The 15,256-nt window shown below is 37.8% G+C and overlaps 1 protein-coding gene across 8 annotated transcripts in view; it reads left to right on the forward strand.

Moving 5' to 3' along the window:
* Positions 1-15,256, forward strand: part of LOC119527397 (coiled-coil domain-containing protein 17-like) — an 87,220-nt gene that overhangs the window by 7,169 nt on the left and 64,795 nt on the right. The gene's annotated exons all lie outside the window — the stretch shown is intronic.

Here is a 15,256-nt window from a genome sequence, read left to right on the forward strand (position 1 = left end):
GTTACCCCTTCCTCTAGTTTAATCACTTTCCAATCTTCAGGATGTCTAGGCAGTGAACACCCTAACTTGTTCATGTTGAAAAGGGGTGTCAACTTTATGAGAAAAGAGGACACATCTAGTTGATGTTCTAGAAGAGGCTGTTGCCTCTGGATTTTGGGACTTGGGTGGTATAGGGGTTCTCTGAAGGATTTAAGTTTCTGAAGAATAAACTTAGTGAGTGAAACTTTTATAGAGTCTCAGATAGGGATCTGGGTATTCTTTAAGATTTTCAGGACTACTGCTGACTTGGGCTTATCATACTGTGGTCATTTGGCATATCAAGATGAAGCTTGCATAGGAGTAACCTCCAGGACAGGCTCTTGTCTCTGTTTGAATTCTCTCAGCCACTGAAACTTTATTTTGCTGCCTTTCTTTTCCCCCTTTTGGTTAGGGTCAGGGTCATTCCCGGAATCCGTGCCCCATATCGCCAGGAAGACTTATTCATTTTGGGGAGGGGGTGGGGGGGGTGTCTTGTCCCACATCGGGGGAAGGGAGACAAATTTATTTGCAGAGTTAGTCTCTACGTTTGAGCAAAAAAGAGGTTCTCTGGAGGTGACTCCTAGGCATAATTATAGGTGGGCTTAGCCTCCCCTTTACAACCATGAGTTCCACCCAAGCAAGCCTCAAGATCAAGGGCTTGACTTACAAAGTAGGGGGTTCCTAAACTCACATAGCATATGTTATATGTCCATGATAATCCAACCATATTTTACATTATCATCATTTAGTTGTACAATCCTCATCACTCTCCATTTTAAACAATTCTCATGACCCAAAACATCTCGTAGCTCTTGTTAGCCCTTATTTATTTGTCTCTAGTATTTGTATAGTACTAGTATGGTATTCCTATTAGTTATAGTCCCTAGTATGCAACATGTAGTTTTTTCCCATATACCCTTCTGTTGTCAACTCTCTGTTCTAGTGTCACACCTATACCTTAGAAGTATTTCATGCAAGCACCTGTCTATAATTGTGGTGCTAATCTGTGGGAAATGTGCTTTTAAACAACCCCTTTCAATACTATTTGCCTTCAGTACAGCTCTGATACTTATAATCCTGTTAACAAACATTTGTCACCCCATCCATGTAAGTTTTTATTTTTTATTACAAAAATGAGGTCATACCATAAATATTGTTTTGCAACTCTTGTTTAGTCAGCAGTGCTCACTTTTCCATATCAGTAATTGTGCATTTCCTCTAATCCCAGCTGATTTCAAATTTCCCCAGTTGATCCCCCAAAAATGTTCATTAGAGCTAGCTATCCAAAACAGTAGCTGATCCAGAATCTTGTTGCATGTAACAGTTTATTTAATTTCTTTATGTCTATTTAATCTGGCAAGTCCTTATTTTTCAGTGCTCCTGACATTGAGGAGACTGGATCAGTTTTCCTAAGAATATTTCACCTTCTACTTTTGTACAGTTGCATTCTTGTGGTACCATTTAGTTCCTCTAATTTCTGTATTTTTCTCTAAAGTAAAGTTTACAGCTAAAAGGTTGATGAATTCACATCTAAACATTTTTCACTTAAATACATCTTAGCGATACCTCATTTTGCATCATATCAAAAGATACAATACCTGTCTGATCTGCTTCCGTAATAATAAGATTGATCCCTGGATTTGGGTGATGGCAATCTGATCCATAAAACAGTCAAAATTTCCCCTTATAATAAGAAACTAATTTGTGTGGTGTTACTTTGTCATTAAATGAGTGCCTAGTCCCATCTCAATAATTGACCTAATATTTTTTGAAGTTTATTGAGAAATAATTTACACACTATGAAACACACCCATTTAAAGTGTTCAGTTCAGTGGTTTAGTATATTCACAAAGGTGTGTAGCCGTCACCACGATCTAATTTTAGATCATTTTCATCATCCCCCAAAGAAACCCTATACCCATTAGCACTCATTTCCCATTCTTCCCCAGCCTCCTCTCCTCCATCCCCAGCCCCACCCCTCCAACTCCCTGGCAACCACTAACCTACTTTCTGTCCCTATTGATTTGCCTACTCTGGACATTTCATATAAATGGAATCATACAGTATATGGCCTTTTTGTGTCTAGCTTCTTTCACTTAACGTAATATTTTCAGTGTTTATCCATGTTTGTAGTATGTATCAGTGCTTCATTCCTTTTAATTGCTGAATAATAATCGGTTATATAGATGTACCCTATTCTTCTTATCCATTGGAGGACATGTGGATTGTTACCTCTTTGTAGCTATTATGAATTATGCTGCTGTGAACATTTGTATACAAGTTTTTGTGTGGATATATGTTTTCATTTTTCTTGTGTCTGTGCCTAGGAATGGAATTGTTTGGCTATATAGTAACTCTCATTGTTTGAGGAACTGCCAGGCTGTTGTCTTCCAAAGTAACCAAATCATTATACAGTCCCACCAGCAATGTTTGAGGTTCCAATTTCTCCACATCCTCATCAATACTTGTTATTGTCCCTCTTTTTATAGTTTTAAATGTGATCACGTAATACAAAATTTCCCATTTTAACCATTTTTAAGTGTACATCTCAGTGATATTAATTATATTCATTGTTGTGCTGCTGTCACCACCATCCATTACCAAAACTTTTTCATCACCCCAAACAGAAATCCTGCATCCATGGTGCATTAATTCCCCATTTTCCCTATCTTCCCCCACCCCTGGTGACCTGAAGTCTATTTTATGTCTGTGAATTTGTATATTATAGCTATTTCATATGAGGAGACTCATACAATATATATTCCTTTGTGTCTGACTTGTTTCACTCAGCGTGATGCCTACAAGGTTTCATCCAAATAGCAGCATGTATCAGAATTTCATTCCTTTGTAGAGCTGAGTAATACTCCATTGTATGTATGCTTTGTTTATCCATTGATCTGCTAGTGGACATTTGGGTTGCTTTTGCCTTTTGGCTATTGTGAGTAGTGCTCCTGAGAACATTTGTATACAATGTCTGTGCAAGTCCTTGCTTTCAGTTTTTTTGACTATATACCTAGAAGTGAGATTGCCAGGTCATATGGTAGTTAGTCTATGTTGAAGTTTTTAGTATCCACCAAATTCTTTTCCACAACAGCTATACCATTTTAAATTTCCACCAACAAGGAAGTAAGGAACTTCTCATACTTGCCATTCTAGTGGGTCTGAAGTGGTATCTTATTTTGACTTTGGTTGCTTTTCCTTAATAGCTAATGATATTGACCATCTTTTCTTGTACTTTGGGGCCATTTATATATTGTGCCAGTTTGAATATATTGTGTCCCCCAAATGCCATTATCTTTGATGTAATCTTGTGTGGGCAAGATTGTCTAGTGTTGATTAGATTGTAATTCTTTGAGTGTTTCTTTGGAATGCGCCCCACCCAGCTGTGGGTGATGACTCTGATTGGATAATTTCCATAGAGGTGTTGCTCCGCCCATTCAGGGTGGGTCTAAGTTGAGTCACTGGAGCCATGTAAATGAGTTGACGGACAGAGGGAACTCAGTGCAGCTGTGAGCGACATTTTGAAGAGGAGCTACAGCCAAGAGGGATACTTTGAAGAAAGTACAGGAGCTGCAGATGAGAGACAGTTTGAAGACGGCCATTGAAAGCAGACTTTTGCTCCAGAGAAGCTAAGAGATGACAAATACCCCAAGTGCAACTAAGAGTGACATTTTTGAGGAACTGCAGCCTAGAGAGGAACGTCCTGGGAGAAAGCCAGTTTGAAACCAGAAATTGGAGCACACGCTGGCCACGTGCCTTCCCAGCTAATAGAGGTTTTCCAGATGCCATTGGCCATCCTCCAGTGAAGGTACCTGATTATTGATGTATTACCTTGGACACTTTATGGCCTTAAGACTGTAACTGTGTAACCAAATAAACCCCCTTTATAAAAGCCAGTCCATTTCTGGTGTTTTGCATTCCGGCAGCATTAGCAAAATAGAACATACATCTTCTTTGGAGAAATGTCTACAGAGTCCTTGGCCCATTTTAAAATAAGGTTGTTTGTCTTTATGTTAAGTTCTGTCAGTTCTAATATATTCTAGATATTAAACACTTATCAGATAAGTAGTTTCCAAATATTTGCTTCTGTTGATTATCTTTTTTTTTAATTAAATTCAGTTTTATTGAGATATATTCACATACCATACAGTCATCCATGGTGTACAATCAACTGTTTACAGTACCATCATATAGTTATGCATTCATCACCCCAATCTATTTTTTGAACATTTTCCTTATACCAGAAAGAATCAGAATAAGAATAAAAAAAAAAGTAAAAAAGAACACCCAAATCATCCCCCCAATCCCACCCTATTTTTCATTTAGATTTTGTCCCCATTTTTCTACTCATCCATCCATAGACTGGATAAAGGGAGTGCTATCTACAAGGTTTTCACAATCACACTGTCACCCATTGTAAGCTACATTGTTACACGGTTGTCTTCAAGAGCCAAGGCTACTGGGTTGGAGTTTGATAGTTTCAGGTATTTACTTCTAGCTATTCCAGTACATTAAAACCTAAAGAGGGTTATCTATATAGTGCGAAAGAATGTCCACCAGAGTGACCTCTCAACTCCATTTGAAATCTCTCAGCCACCAAAGCTTCACGTCGTTTCATCTCACATCCCCCTTTTGGTCAAAAGATGGTCTCAATCCCACAATGCCAGTTTCAGACTCATCTCCGGGAGTCATATCCTTTGTTGCCAGGGAGATTTACACCCCTGGGAGTCAGGTCCCACATGGGGGGAGGGCAGTGAGTTCACTTGCCAAGGTGGCTTAGCTAGAGAGACAGGACCATATCTGAGCAACAAAGAGATATTTAGAGGGAGACACTTAGGCACAATTATAAGCAGGTTCAGCCTCTCCTTTGCAGTAATGAGCTTCATAAGGGCAGGCCCTAAGATAGAGGGCTCAGCATACCAGGTCTTCAGTCCTCATTGTTTATGAGAACATCAGCAACAATCCAGGTGAGGAAGTCCAGCACTTCTGCATTTTTCCCCAGCTCCTCAGGGGGACCCTGCATATATATTTTTATTCTCTGCCCAGATTACTTTGGAATGTGTCGCTATTTCACTCTAACCTATACAAACCTACCATATCTCACTTCCTATTCAAAGTTCTGTGTAATTGTGGTGTTTGAACAAACTGACTGTAGAAGTTATATTGTTTAGAAAATATAGATCCTGCACCAAATAAACATCTCTTCCCTTGGTCTCACATGGAAGTTGAAGTTTTAACAGTCAGTTTCAACCTTTACCCTTTGGCCCGATTTGCCCTAGTCTTAACCAGATTTGCTTCATTCATATCTCTAATTGAAGTCTGGGCTCTTTTTCAGCTTTTTTTGTTGTTGTTGTTACCGGTTGCTGTATGCGTTAATACTGACATTTGTCTCTGCCGAGCTCTCGCTCTGAGTTTCAGGTGTCACACAGATATCCAATGTTCCAGAGACCAATCAGGTTATACACAAAGGGATCAGTGTCTCAGAATCTGGAGATAGCCATTACAATTCAGGAATAGATTTGACTGCTGTAAGAGCTTACAATCTAGGGACCATTACAATAGTCATTTCCCTTTAGGCTGTGCTCTAAGATTCAGTTCTGAGTTTACACATTGTAGTTAGTCCGTATTGGTGAGGCATTACAGTGTTTGCCTTTGTTTCTGACATACTTCATTCAAAATGCTGTCTACAGCATCCATTCACCTCGTTTCGAGTCTCACAGCTTCACTCCTTCCCATAGTTGCTCAATATTCCATTGTACGCATATACCATAGTTCACCATTCTGTTCCTCAGTTGGTGTACCCTTAGGCCACCTCCACCCATTGCAAATCATGCATACTGCCTCCATAAACACCAATGTGTTAATTGTCTTCTTACTTTCTTGGTAATGTCCTTTGATGTACAAAAGTTTTTAATTTTGATGGAGTTCATTTTTCTTTAATTTTATTTTGAAATAAATTCAAACTTACGGGAACAGTTGCAAAAACAATACAAAACCCATACACAGAACTCCAGCATACCCCTCCGCCCCTCCCGTTACTCCAATCCACCAACTTTAACATCCTGTCACACCACCATTTCTTTCTTTCCGTCCCTCCCTATCTTCCATCATCTATTGCTCTGTCTTCTGAACATATGAGAGCAAGCTGCACACATCCTTGAACAAACAATATAATTCACATATACAATTCCTATGTACAAGAACATTCTTTTATGTAATCCCATTAAGTGCAGCTAAGAAGTTCAAGAAATTCAACATTGATACAAAGCTTACATTCTATATTTCCTTTTTTTTTCCTTATGTCCCAACTGTGACCCTTTGAGCCGCCTCTCCTCCATCCTCAGATCCCATCCAGGATCATCCTTGGCATTTAATTGTTGTTATCTATTTAGACTTCTTTTTTTTCTTTTCAATTATGGAAACATATATACAGCCTAAATCTTCCCATTCCAACCCCTCCTAGCATTCCATTAGTGGGATTAATCACATTTAGAATGTTGTAATGCTAACCTTCCCACCATCCATTACTAGAAATTTCCCTTCACCTCAGACAGCAACCCTACATTCATTTCTTAACTCCCTATTGCCCCTTCCCCCACTTCTCATAACTCATACTCTACTTTTCATCTCTATGATCATATTCTCTGATAATTTCTTTGTGTTTACCGTGGGGATTAAATTTAACCTCTTAAATCTATAAGAATCTTGTTTTTCTTTGATACCAACTTAACTTCAATAGGACACGTAACCTGTGTTCCTGTACTCCTCCATTCCCCCACCTTTATGTAGTTCTTGTCAAAAATTACATATTTTACATTGAGTCCAAAACCACTGATTAGTCATTAGAGTTTATGTATTTTATATCCTGTAGGAAGTAAATAGTGGAGTTACAAATCAAAAATTATTGACTTCTAATTGTATTCCATTGTGATCAGAGAATGTGCTTTGAATATATTCAATTGTTGTTGTTGTTTTAATTTATTGAGGCTAGTTTTATGTTCCATCATATGGTCTATTCTGGAGAAAGATCCATGATCATTAGGCAAGAATGTGTGTCCTGGTGATTTGGGATGTAATGTTCTATATATGTCTGTTAAATTTTTCTATATCTCTCTCTCTCCTTTCTTTGTTTCTCTGTCGGTAGGGTTCCCTTTAGTATCTGAAGTAGGGCAGGTCTTTTATTAGCAAAATCTCTCAGCATTTGTTTGTCTGTGAAAAATGTAAGTTCTCCCTCAGATTTGAAGGAGAGTTTTGCTGGATAAAGTATTCTTGGTTGGAGATTTTTCTCTCTCAGAATTTTAAATATGTCATGCCACTGCCTTCTCGCCTCCATGGTGGCCACTAAGTAGTCACTACTTAGTCTTATGTTGTTTTCTTTGTATGTGGTGAATTTCTTTTCTCTTGCTGCTTTCAGAACTTGCTTCTTCTCTTCAATATTCGACAGTCTGATCAGAATATGTGTTGGACTGGGTTTATTTGGATTTATTCTATTTGGAGTTTGCTGGGCATTTATGCTTTGTGTATTTATATTGTGTAGAAGGTTTGGGAAGTTTTCCCCAACAATTTCTTTGAATACTCTTTCTAGACCTTTACCCTTCTCTTCCCCTTCTGGGACACTAATGAGTCTTATATTTGGGACTTTTATTTTATCTATTATATCCCTGAGATCCATTTTGATTTTTTTCAATTTTTTTCCCCATTCTTTCTTTTGTTCTTTCATTTTCTGTTCTGTGGTCCTCGAGGATGCTGAGTTGTTGTTCAACTTCCTCTAATCTTGTATTATGAGTATCCAGAGTCTTTTTAATTTGGCCAGCAGTTTCTTTTATTTCTATAAGATCTTCTATTTTTTTATTTATTCCTGCAATTTCTTCTTTATGCTCTTCTAGAGTCTTTATGTACTTTATGTCCTGTGCCATGCTCTCGTTGTTTGATTTTAGGTCTTTGATTAATTGTGCCAAGTACTGTGTCTCTTCTGATCTTTTGATTTGGGTGTTTGGGTTTGAGTTCTCTATATCATCTGGTTTTATCATATGCTTTAAGATTTTCTGTTGTTTTTGGCCTCTTTGCATTTGCTTTACTTGATAGGGTTCTTTCTGGATATAAAAAATACCGATCTCTAATTTGTCAGATCTACAGCTTGGTGACGTATACTTTCTCTAGCTAGCCAGCAGATGGCCTCTGCGAGTCACCTATTCCCCTCAAGTCAGTTCTCCCCAACTTTGTCTTTGTGCTGTGTGGGGATCTGATGCTTGTGGGGTTCAATTTGTGCACTAAGTTTGTGTGTGTTGTTGGTGCTGTCTGCCCTGAATGTGGGGCGTGTGTCTGGGTGGTTCAGGAGGCAGGGCAGCTTTAGTAATCAAACCTCTCAGGTGTTTCTGGAGATTTAAGGCTGTTGCAAGAGTCTAAGCCTTCATTTCAGTCTTTCCACAGATTGTCTCTGCCGCTGACCCACAAGTCCTTGGTATTGGCATAGGGTCCCTAGGATTTCCGAGTGGCTCCCCCTTCCCAGCCATGCTTTTCCAGGGCCTCTGCTGAGGTAAGGCTGTGCCACGACACAAGTGCGCGCTGGCTTCCAGGGAAGCCCTGGGCTGCAGGGGCGTTCCCAACCTGCTTTAACGATGGTTGAATTGGGCGTGTTAATTTCCCCCTTTTCACACAGCTCCACCTTCCCAGCTCTGGGACAATTAGCTGTAGGTGCACTAAAGGCTACTGTCCACGGTCAATATTGCGGCATGTGCACGATGCTGTGGGAAACACTCTTGGCACAGCTGTGGGCTATGGCTCCATCCCCGGGCAGGAGTGTCTCCAGCCCACCAGGGAGGTGGCTGCATGGGCGCGGTTTCTTTCTCCGTTTGGCTCCCCTCTGTCCCCCTGGCCCCAAGACAATCAGCAGCGGGTGTGGGAAGGACTATCCTTCACACCAGACACCGAGGCGTTGGCAGCAACCCGCTCCTGCCGTGCTTTACTGCGTGGTTCTCACTGCCATATCTGCAGCTGCTCCCGGGTTTTTTTTTTGTTGTTGTTGTTGTTTGAAAAGAACTAGTCTGTCTCCAAATGCCAACCTGCGGTTTCCCCATACCGCAGCATGGCCACCGGACTTTCAGCCGGCTCACTCACTCGTTTCAGAATGCAGACTTCCAGTTTCACCAAATGCACGGTCCCTGTGGATTTAGCAGACCTTGTCCAGCTGGTGCATCACTGAAGCTGGTGTTCTGGGTCACTTTCTGGCTTTTATCTAGTATTTTTCACAGAGGTGTTTTTTTGCTCTGTCTCACCTAGCCGCCATCTTAGGTTTTCCCCTGATGGAGTTCATTATATCTATTTAATTTCTGGGTTTTATTGTTTGAGTCTTTTTTTTTTTTTTTTTTTTTGTCAGTCTACCTAAAATTTTGTCAATTTTATTGATATTTTCGAAGAAGCAACTTGTGGTTTCATTGATTCTACTTTTTTTCTACTTTATTTTTCATTTTTCTCTGCTCTAATCTTTCTTTCTTCCTTCTGTTCACTTTGGGTTTATTTTGCCCTTCTTTTTCTAGTTCCACTAGGTATGAGGTTAGGTACAAATGTGAGAGCCTTTTTGCAATTTGAAAGCTTTCTGTTTTTTAAGTGTATACAATTAGAGCCATATATTTCCCCCTGAGAACTGCTCCCTTCCATAAGTTTTGGCATATTGTGTTTTTATTTTCATTCATCTTATGATATATCCTAATTTCCCTTTTGATTTCTTCTTTCACTCATTGGTTGTTTACGAGTATGTTGCTTCAGTTGGGACAAAAGAAAAAAAAAAGGAAATATAGAATGTAAGCTTTGTATCAATGTTGAATTTCTTGAACTTCTTAGCTGTGCTTAATGGGATTGCATAAAAATGTTCTTGGTCATGGGAATTGTATATGTGAATTATATTGTTTGTTCAAGGATGTGTGCAGCTTGCTCTCATATGTTCAGAAGACAGCAGTAGATGATGGAGGACAGGGAGGAAGGGAGGGAGGGAGGGAAAGCGTGAAATGGTGGTGTGACAGGATGTTAAAGTTGTTGGATCGGGGTATCGAGGGAGAGGGGTTGGGGTATGCTGGAGTTCTGTGTATGGGGTGTGTATTGTTTTTACAACTGTCCTGTAAGTTTGAATTGATTTCAAAATAAAAAAAAAAAAAAAAAGAGTGTGTGGTTTAATTTCCACATATTTGCAAATTTTCCATTTTACGTCTATCATTGATTTCTAGCTTCTTTCCATTCTGGTCAGAAATGATAGTTCGTATGATTTCAGTTTGAAGTTTATTGAGATTTGCTTTGTGACCTAACATAGGGTCTGTTTTAGAGAATGATCTGTGTTCAGTTGAGAAAAAGTATGTTCTGCCATTGTTGGATATAATGTTTTATATACGTTAGGTCTGGTTGCTTTATAGTATTGTTCTGTTACTGATCTTCTGTTTAGATGTTCAACCCAATATTGAAAATGGTGTATTGAAGTCTCCTACGGTTAATGCAGAATTGTCTTTTTTTCCTGTCAAATCGTTCAATATTTGCTTCATATATTCTGGGGCTCTGCTGTTAGGTGTGGTCACTAGCCCATATAATTGTTAGCTCTTCTTGTTGAATTGACTCCTTTAACAGTATATAGTGTGCTTTTTTGTCTCTTGTAACAGTTTTTGACTTCAGTTCTATTTTGTCTGAGAGTAGTATAGTCACCCCTCCTCTCTTTTGATTACTGTATGCATGGAATCTTTTTTTTCATCCTTTCTCTTTGAACCTACTTGTGTCTTTGAATTTAAAGCAAGTAGCATATAGTTGGGTCATACTTTTTATCCATTCTGCTATTCTCTGCCTTTTGACTGGAGAGTTTAATCTATTTACCTTTAAAGTAACTAGTGATAATGCAAGACTTCTGCCATTTCACTGTTTGGTTTTTGTAAGTCTTATACCTATTCTGTGCCTCAATTCTTACATTACTGTCTTTTTTTAAGTTTAGTTGATCTTTTGTAATGAACACTTTAGAGTCTCATTTCCTTTGTACTTATTTTTCCAATATTTTCTTTAAGGGACTTAAATTTAATGTGCTAAAATATATGACTAATCTCTTAAGTAGTTTTCAAATTATGAGATCTGAAAAGGGAAGTTAGGGCCAGTGAATATATGAAGATAGGCCGAATTATAGTCTTGGGCCCTGAAGTTTAAGGGATGCTCAAGGAGAGCTCATCAGATCAGTGAGATGAAGGGGATACTAATTGTCAACACCTCTTCCTGTACTAAGTTATCATTTATTAAGCACCTGGTACAGACCTTGTGTGTACTAAGAGATTATCCCTTTTGCTATTTATCTCTCCAAATGTGTCTCCATTCATATGGTTGATAACTGAACAGATAAATGTAAGGTATATGATATATGCTTGAGTATAGGTATGTGCATGACATAATGCAGTATGAAGCAGGAATTTATTTTTCAACTTCACAAATGAGACTTGAAGCCCTGGAACAATGAATGAAATGGTGAAGAGAGTACATAGAAACAAGAAAAGTGCTACATCAAACTTTCAAGAAGTCATTATTCTCATTGGCTGAAAGAAAAGGAGTCATCACAGAGGTAGGGAGAAGAGTAGGATATTTTACGCAGTGCTTGCTAGTCACTAGCCCATCATGAATATTATTAATGTAAGGTTGCCAGCTTTTTTAAAGATGAGGTATCCTTTTGACCTGAGATTTTTCTGTCTTTTATGGCATTACTCCCTTTTCTTTTATGAAATGATGGTGTTAGGATTTTTTTTTAAATGTTTTCTTTATCCAAACAATGTTAATAGTCTATTATGGTCCTCAAAATACTTTTTTTTTTTTAAATATTAGAGCTTGATGCAATCTAACTCTAGAAGCTCGTGATACAATGATGTAATGTCATGGAAACCAGTAGAAGGGAGTTCAAAGATTAGATTGGTCGAGAATATCAAATAATGTAGAGGCTCAGGAACAAAAAAGCAGAGTAAGCCATTGAGTTTGGTGATTCACAAGACATTAACCTTTGAGAGTGTATTGGTCAGGGTTCTTAGTTGTTAAATAGCATGAGATATGTCTTTTTCAACCAGCTTCATAGGTGATGGGCAGAGTAATCAACAGTTGGATTTTTACTGGGATTGGAGTTTGAGGAATTGGCTTTAGGTTGGTAAGAGAAGAGCAAGAGAGTTAAGAGAATCATAATGATAGACAGAATAGGTAATTTAAAATGCATGGTTATGCTGACTGGTCTCACTTTAAATTCATGATAACTAGCAAGTGTGGTACCTTATATTTACTGGGAAACTACTTTATTACCATTTCTCCTCTTTCATGCCTTAACTATCCTCAAATCTTTAATTCTTCCACTTCCATCTTCACTCTTAGCTCAAGACCTTGCTTTCTAAAACTTCACTGCAAAGATAGAGGCGATCAAAAGAGAACTTCTAAGCTCCCATTGCAGTAATACCCAGGTACTCTGCCTTCCCACCTGTTAATTTATTATGCATGAAGCTATTATAAAGCCAGGCTTTCTGCTGGTGCATGAGATCTCACCTCTTTCTTACCTTCTCAGGGACACTGTTTTAGCATTTTTCTGCATCATTAACTGTATCATATTTCCCCTCTGTTGGGTCATTCCCATCAGTGGACCAAAAAAAAAAAAAAATTCTTTTGACCACACATCCCCTTCTAGCCACCAGCATGTTTCTTTGTGCTGCAGTAACACTACGCATCAGTTGTCCACACTTGCCATTCTCCAGTCCCTTTCCTTTTAAACCCGTTCTAATCCTGCTTCTCTGCTGTTACTATCCAACCTGGTCACTGATTCTTCTGTGTTGCTCAATCCAGTGGTCAGTTTCCTATCTTCCATCTTACTCAACCTCTCAGCAGCATTTAATAAAGTTGACTGCTTCTACCTTCTTGAAACACATTCCACTTAGTGTGCAGGTCCCCCACGCTCTCCTGGTTTTCTTCTCAGTCTTTCCAATATTTAAAGTTGTTATATACCAGTGTTCCATTTCTGACTATATTCAAATTCTTGGTGATCTTATCCAGGCCCATTGACTTAAAGAAAATTTCCATCTCCAGTCTTTACCTCTTACTGTGAATCACAGACTCCTATCTAGCTGCATATTTATCATCTCCACTCAGATATCTGATAGGCACCTAAAAGTTAAGTCCAAAATAAAGTTCCTTTATTATTATTTGTGGAATCTATAGACAAACTATTAGAATTCATAAGAGTTTAGCAAGATGGCAGGATATAGTCCATACAAGAAGAAAATAGAAATTGTCATTTAAAGGGAAAAACCATAGCATAAAAAAAAGTACTGTGGAATAATACTAACAAAAGCTATACAAGATCTTTACGGACAAAATTTTAAATTTTTATGTAAAGATATTAAAGAAGACCTAAATAAGTAAAGAGATATACCATACTCAGGATTTGGAAGATAAATCATAAAAATGTCAGTTTCTCCCAAATTGATCTAGATTATTAGCTATTCCAAGCAATTTCATAACAGGTCCACCCCTGCCCAAACTTGACATCTTTGTTTTAAAATTTGTGTGAAAGAACCAAAGGCCAAGAATAGATGTCGCCTTTACAAACAACAAAGTTGTCTGTGTGGAAGATGAGGGGAGAGGCTTGTCCTTTAGATATCAAGATGTGGAGCCACAAATATTAGAACACATGGTAGTAGTATAGGAATAGACAAACAGACTAGTAGAATAGAATACTGGCTTGGAAACAAACCCATGGTTTATAGAAACAATTTATGATAAAGATGTCTATAAATCAGTGGAGAAAGAATGGTTCTGGGACAGTTGGTTATTAACATGGAAAAGAATGAAATTGTCCCTGGAACTCATACCATATACAAATTAGTTCCAACTAATTGAAACCTTAAATGTGAAAGGCGAAATTATAAAACTAAGAAAACAATGTGAGTAAATTATTTTGGACCTTGGGGAAGAAAAGCTGTTGTAAACAAGACAGAAATGTAAATCATAAAGAAAAAGATCAATTACATTTAATTTAAGAACTTCTGTTTATTAAAAAAGATAAAGAAATTCAAAAGACAGCTCATGAACTGGAAAAGATATTTGCAAGAGAAAGATGAGCAACTGAAAGAATGGTAAAATGATGAGAATGGATATTTTATAAAAAAAGGAAACACAGCTGATATATAGATAAAAAGCGGCAAGAACTAGCAATGTGACATTACCTTGTAAAGTTGAAGATGCTCCTATTATTCAGCATTACCTTCATTTATACGCTAATTTAGCATATAATTTATTGAGTACCTACTATGTGCCAGACAGTGTTCTGTGTGTGTATGTGTGCACTTGGGATACATCAAAACAGATTAAAATTCCCTTGTGGAATTTATATTTTATAGTGGGAGATAGATAAAGTTAAGTTATATAGGTGACCAGCGCTGTGGGAAAATGTTACTTATTACTAGGATGAAACAGTTCAATTTCAGGCATCTTCTAAAAGTGTTATATATTGTTTGTTATAACAATGCCACTCAATTCTTTGAATCCTTTTAGAGTTATGTGCCAAAAGTCATTTTGTAATCATCAAAAATTACTTTAGTCATCTTAAAGCTGAGAACTAGGTTACATTCTTTTTCAATTTCGTGAAATACAGAGATTGTGAACTACCTGACTTGGGAAATGATTTGTTATCCAGTCACTAACTTTCTTAATTTCTAGGAGGTATACTCAAAAGCCTTTAACAAGGAAGGCTTATCAGATGACTTTATATTTATTACTCTTAGACTTAACGCATTGTTTTTTTTTTCTTAGAGGAATGGAAAGAATCTTATTTATCTTCCATTAATAATACAGAACGTGGAACCTAGTCCTGCATCCATATGCATAAAACTATTTGCACAAGGAAAGCAAGAATTGTTAATTAAACAATCTAAAGCAATACTTTTCATTAGTAATAGCTTGCATGGTTTAAAATTTTGCTTTAACTATTAAATTCCATATCTGACTCAAAAATATGTCCCCCTCCCCAGAAATTTCAAAGAATCATAATTTCTGTCTCTGAAGCTCTGAGGCTTGCAATTACAGCACTTCTTTGGCTTCACAACCAATCACATTTTATGGCTTTACACTAAGGAAACTTTTCAGAGCCTCCTTCTTGTCTTTATTCCTCAAATTGTAGATGAAAAGGTTCAGCATATATATATCAACACAGCATACATCACCAAGGCTGGTGAACTTGCATGTGCAGCATGCATAG

This window comes from Choloepus didactylus, chromosome 2 (assembly GCF_015220235.1).
Source record: "Choloepus didactylus isolate mChoDid1 chromosome 2, mChoDid1.pri, whole genome shotgun sequence".
NCBI lineage: Eukaryota > Metazoa > Chordata > Mammalia > Pilosa > Megalonychidae > Choloepus > Choloepus didactylus.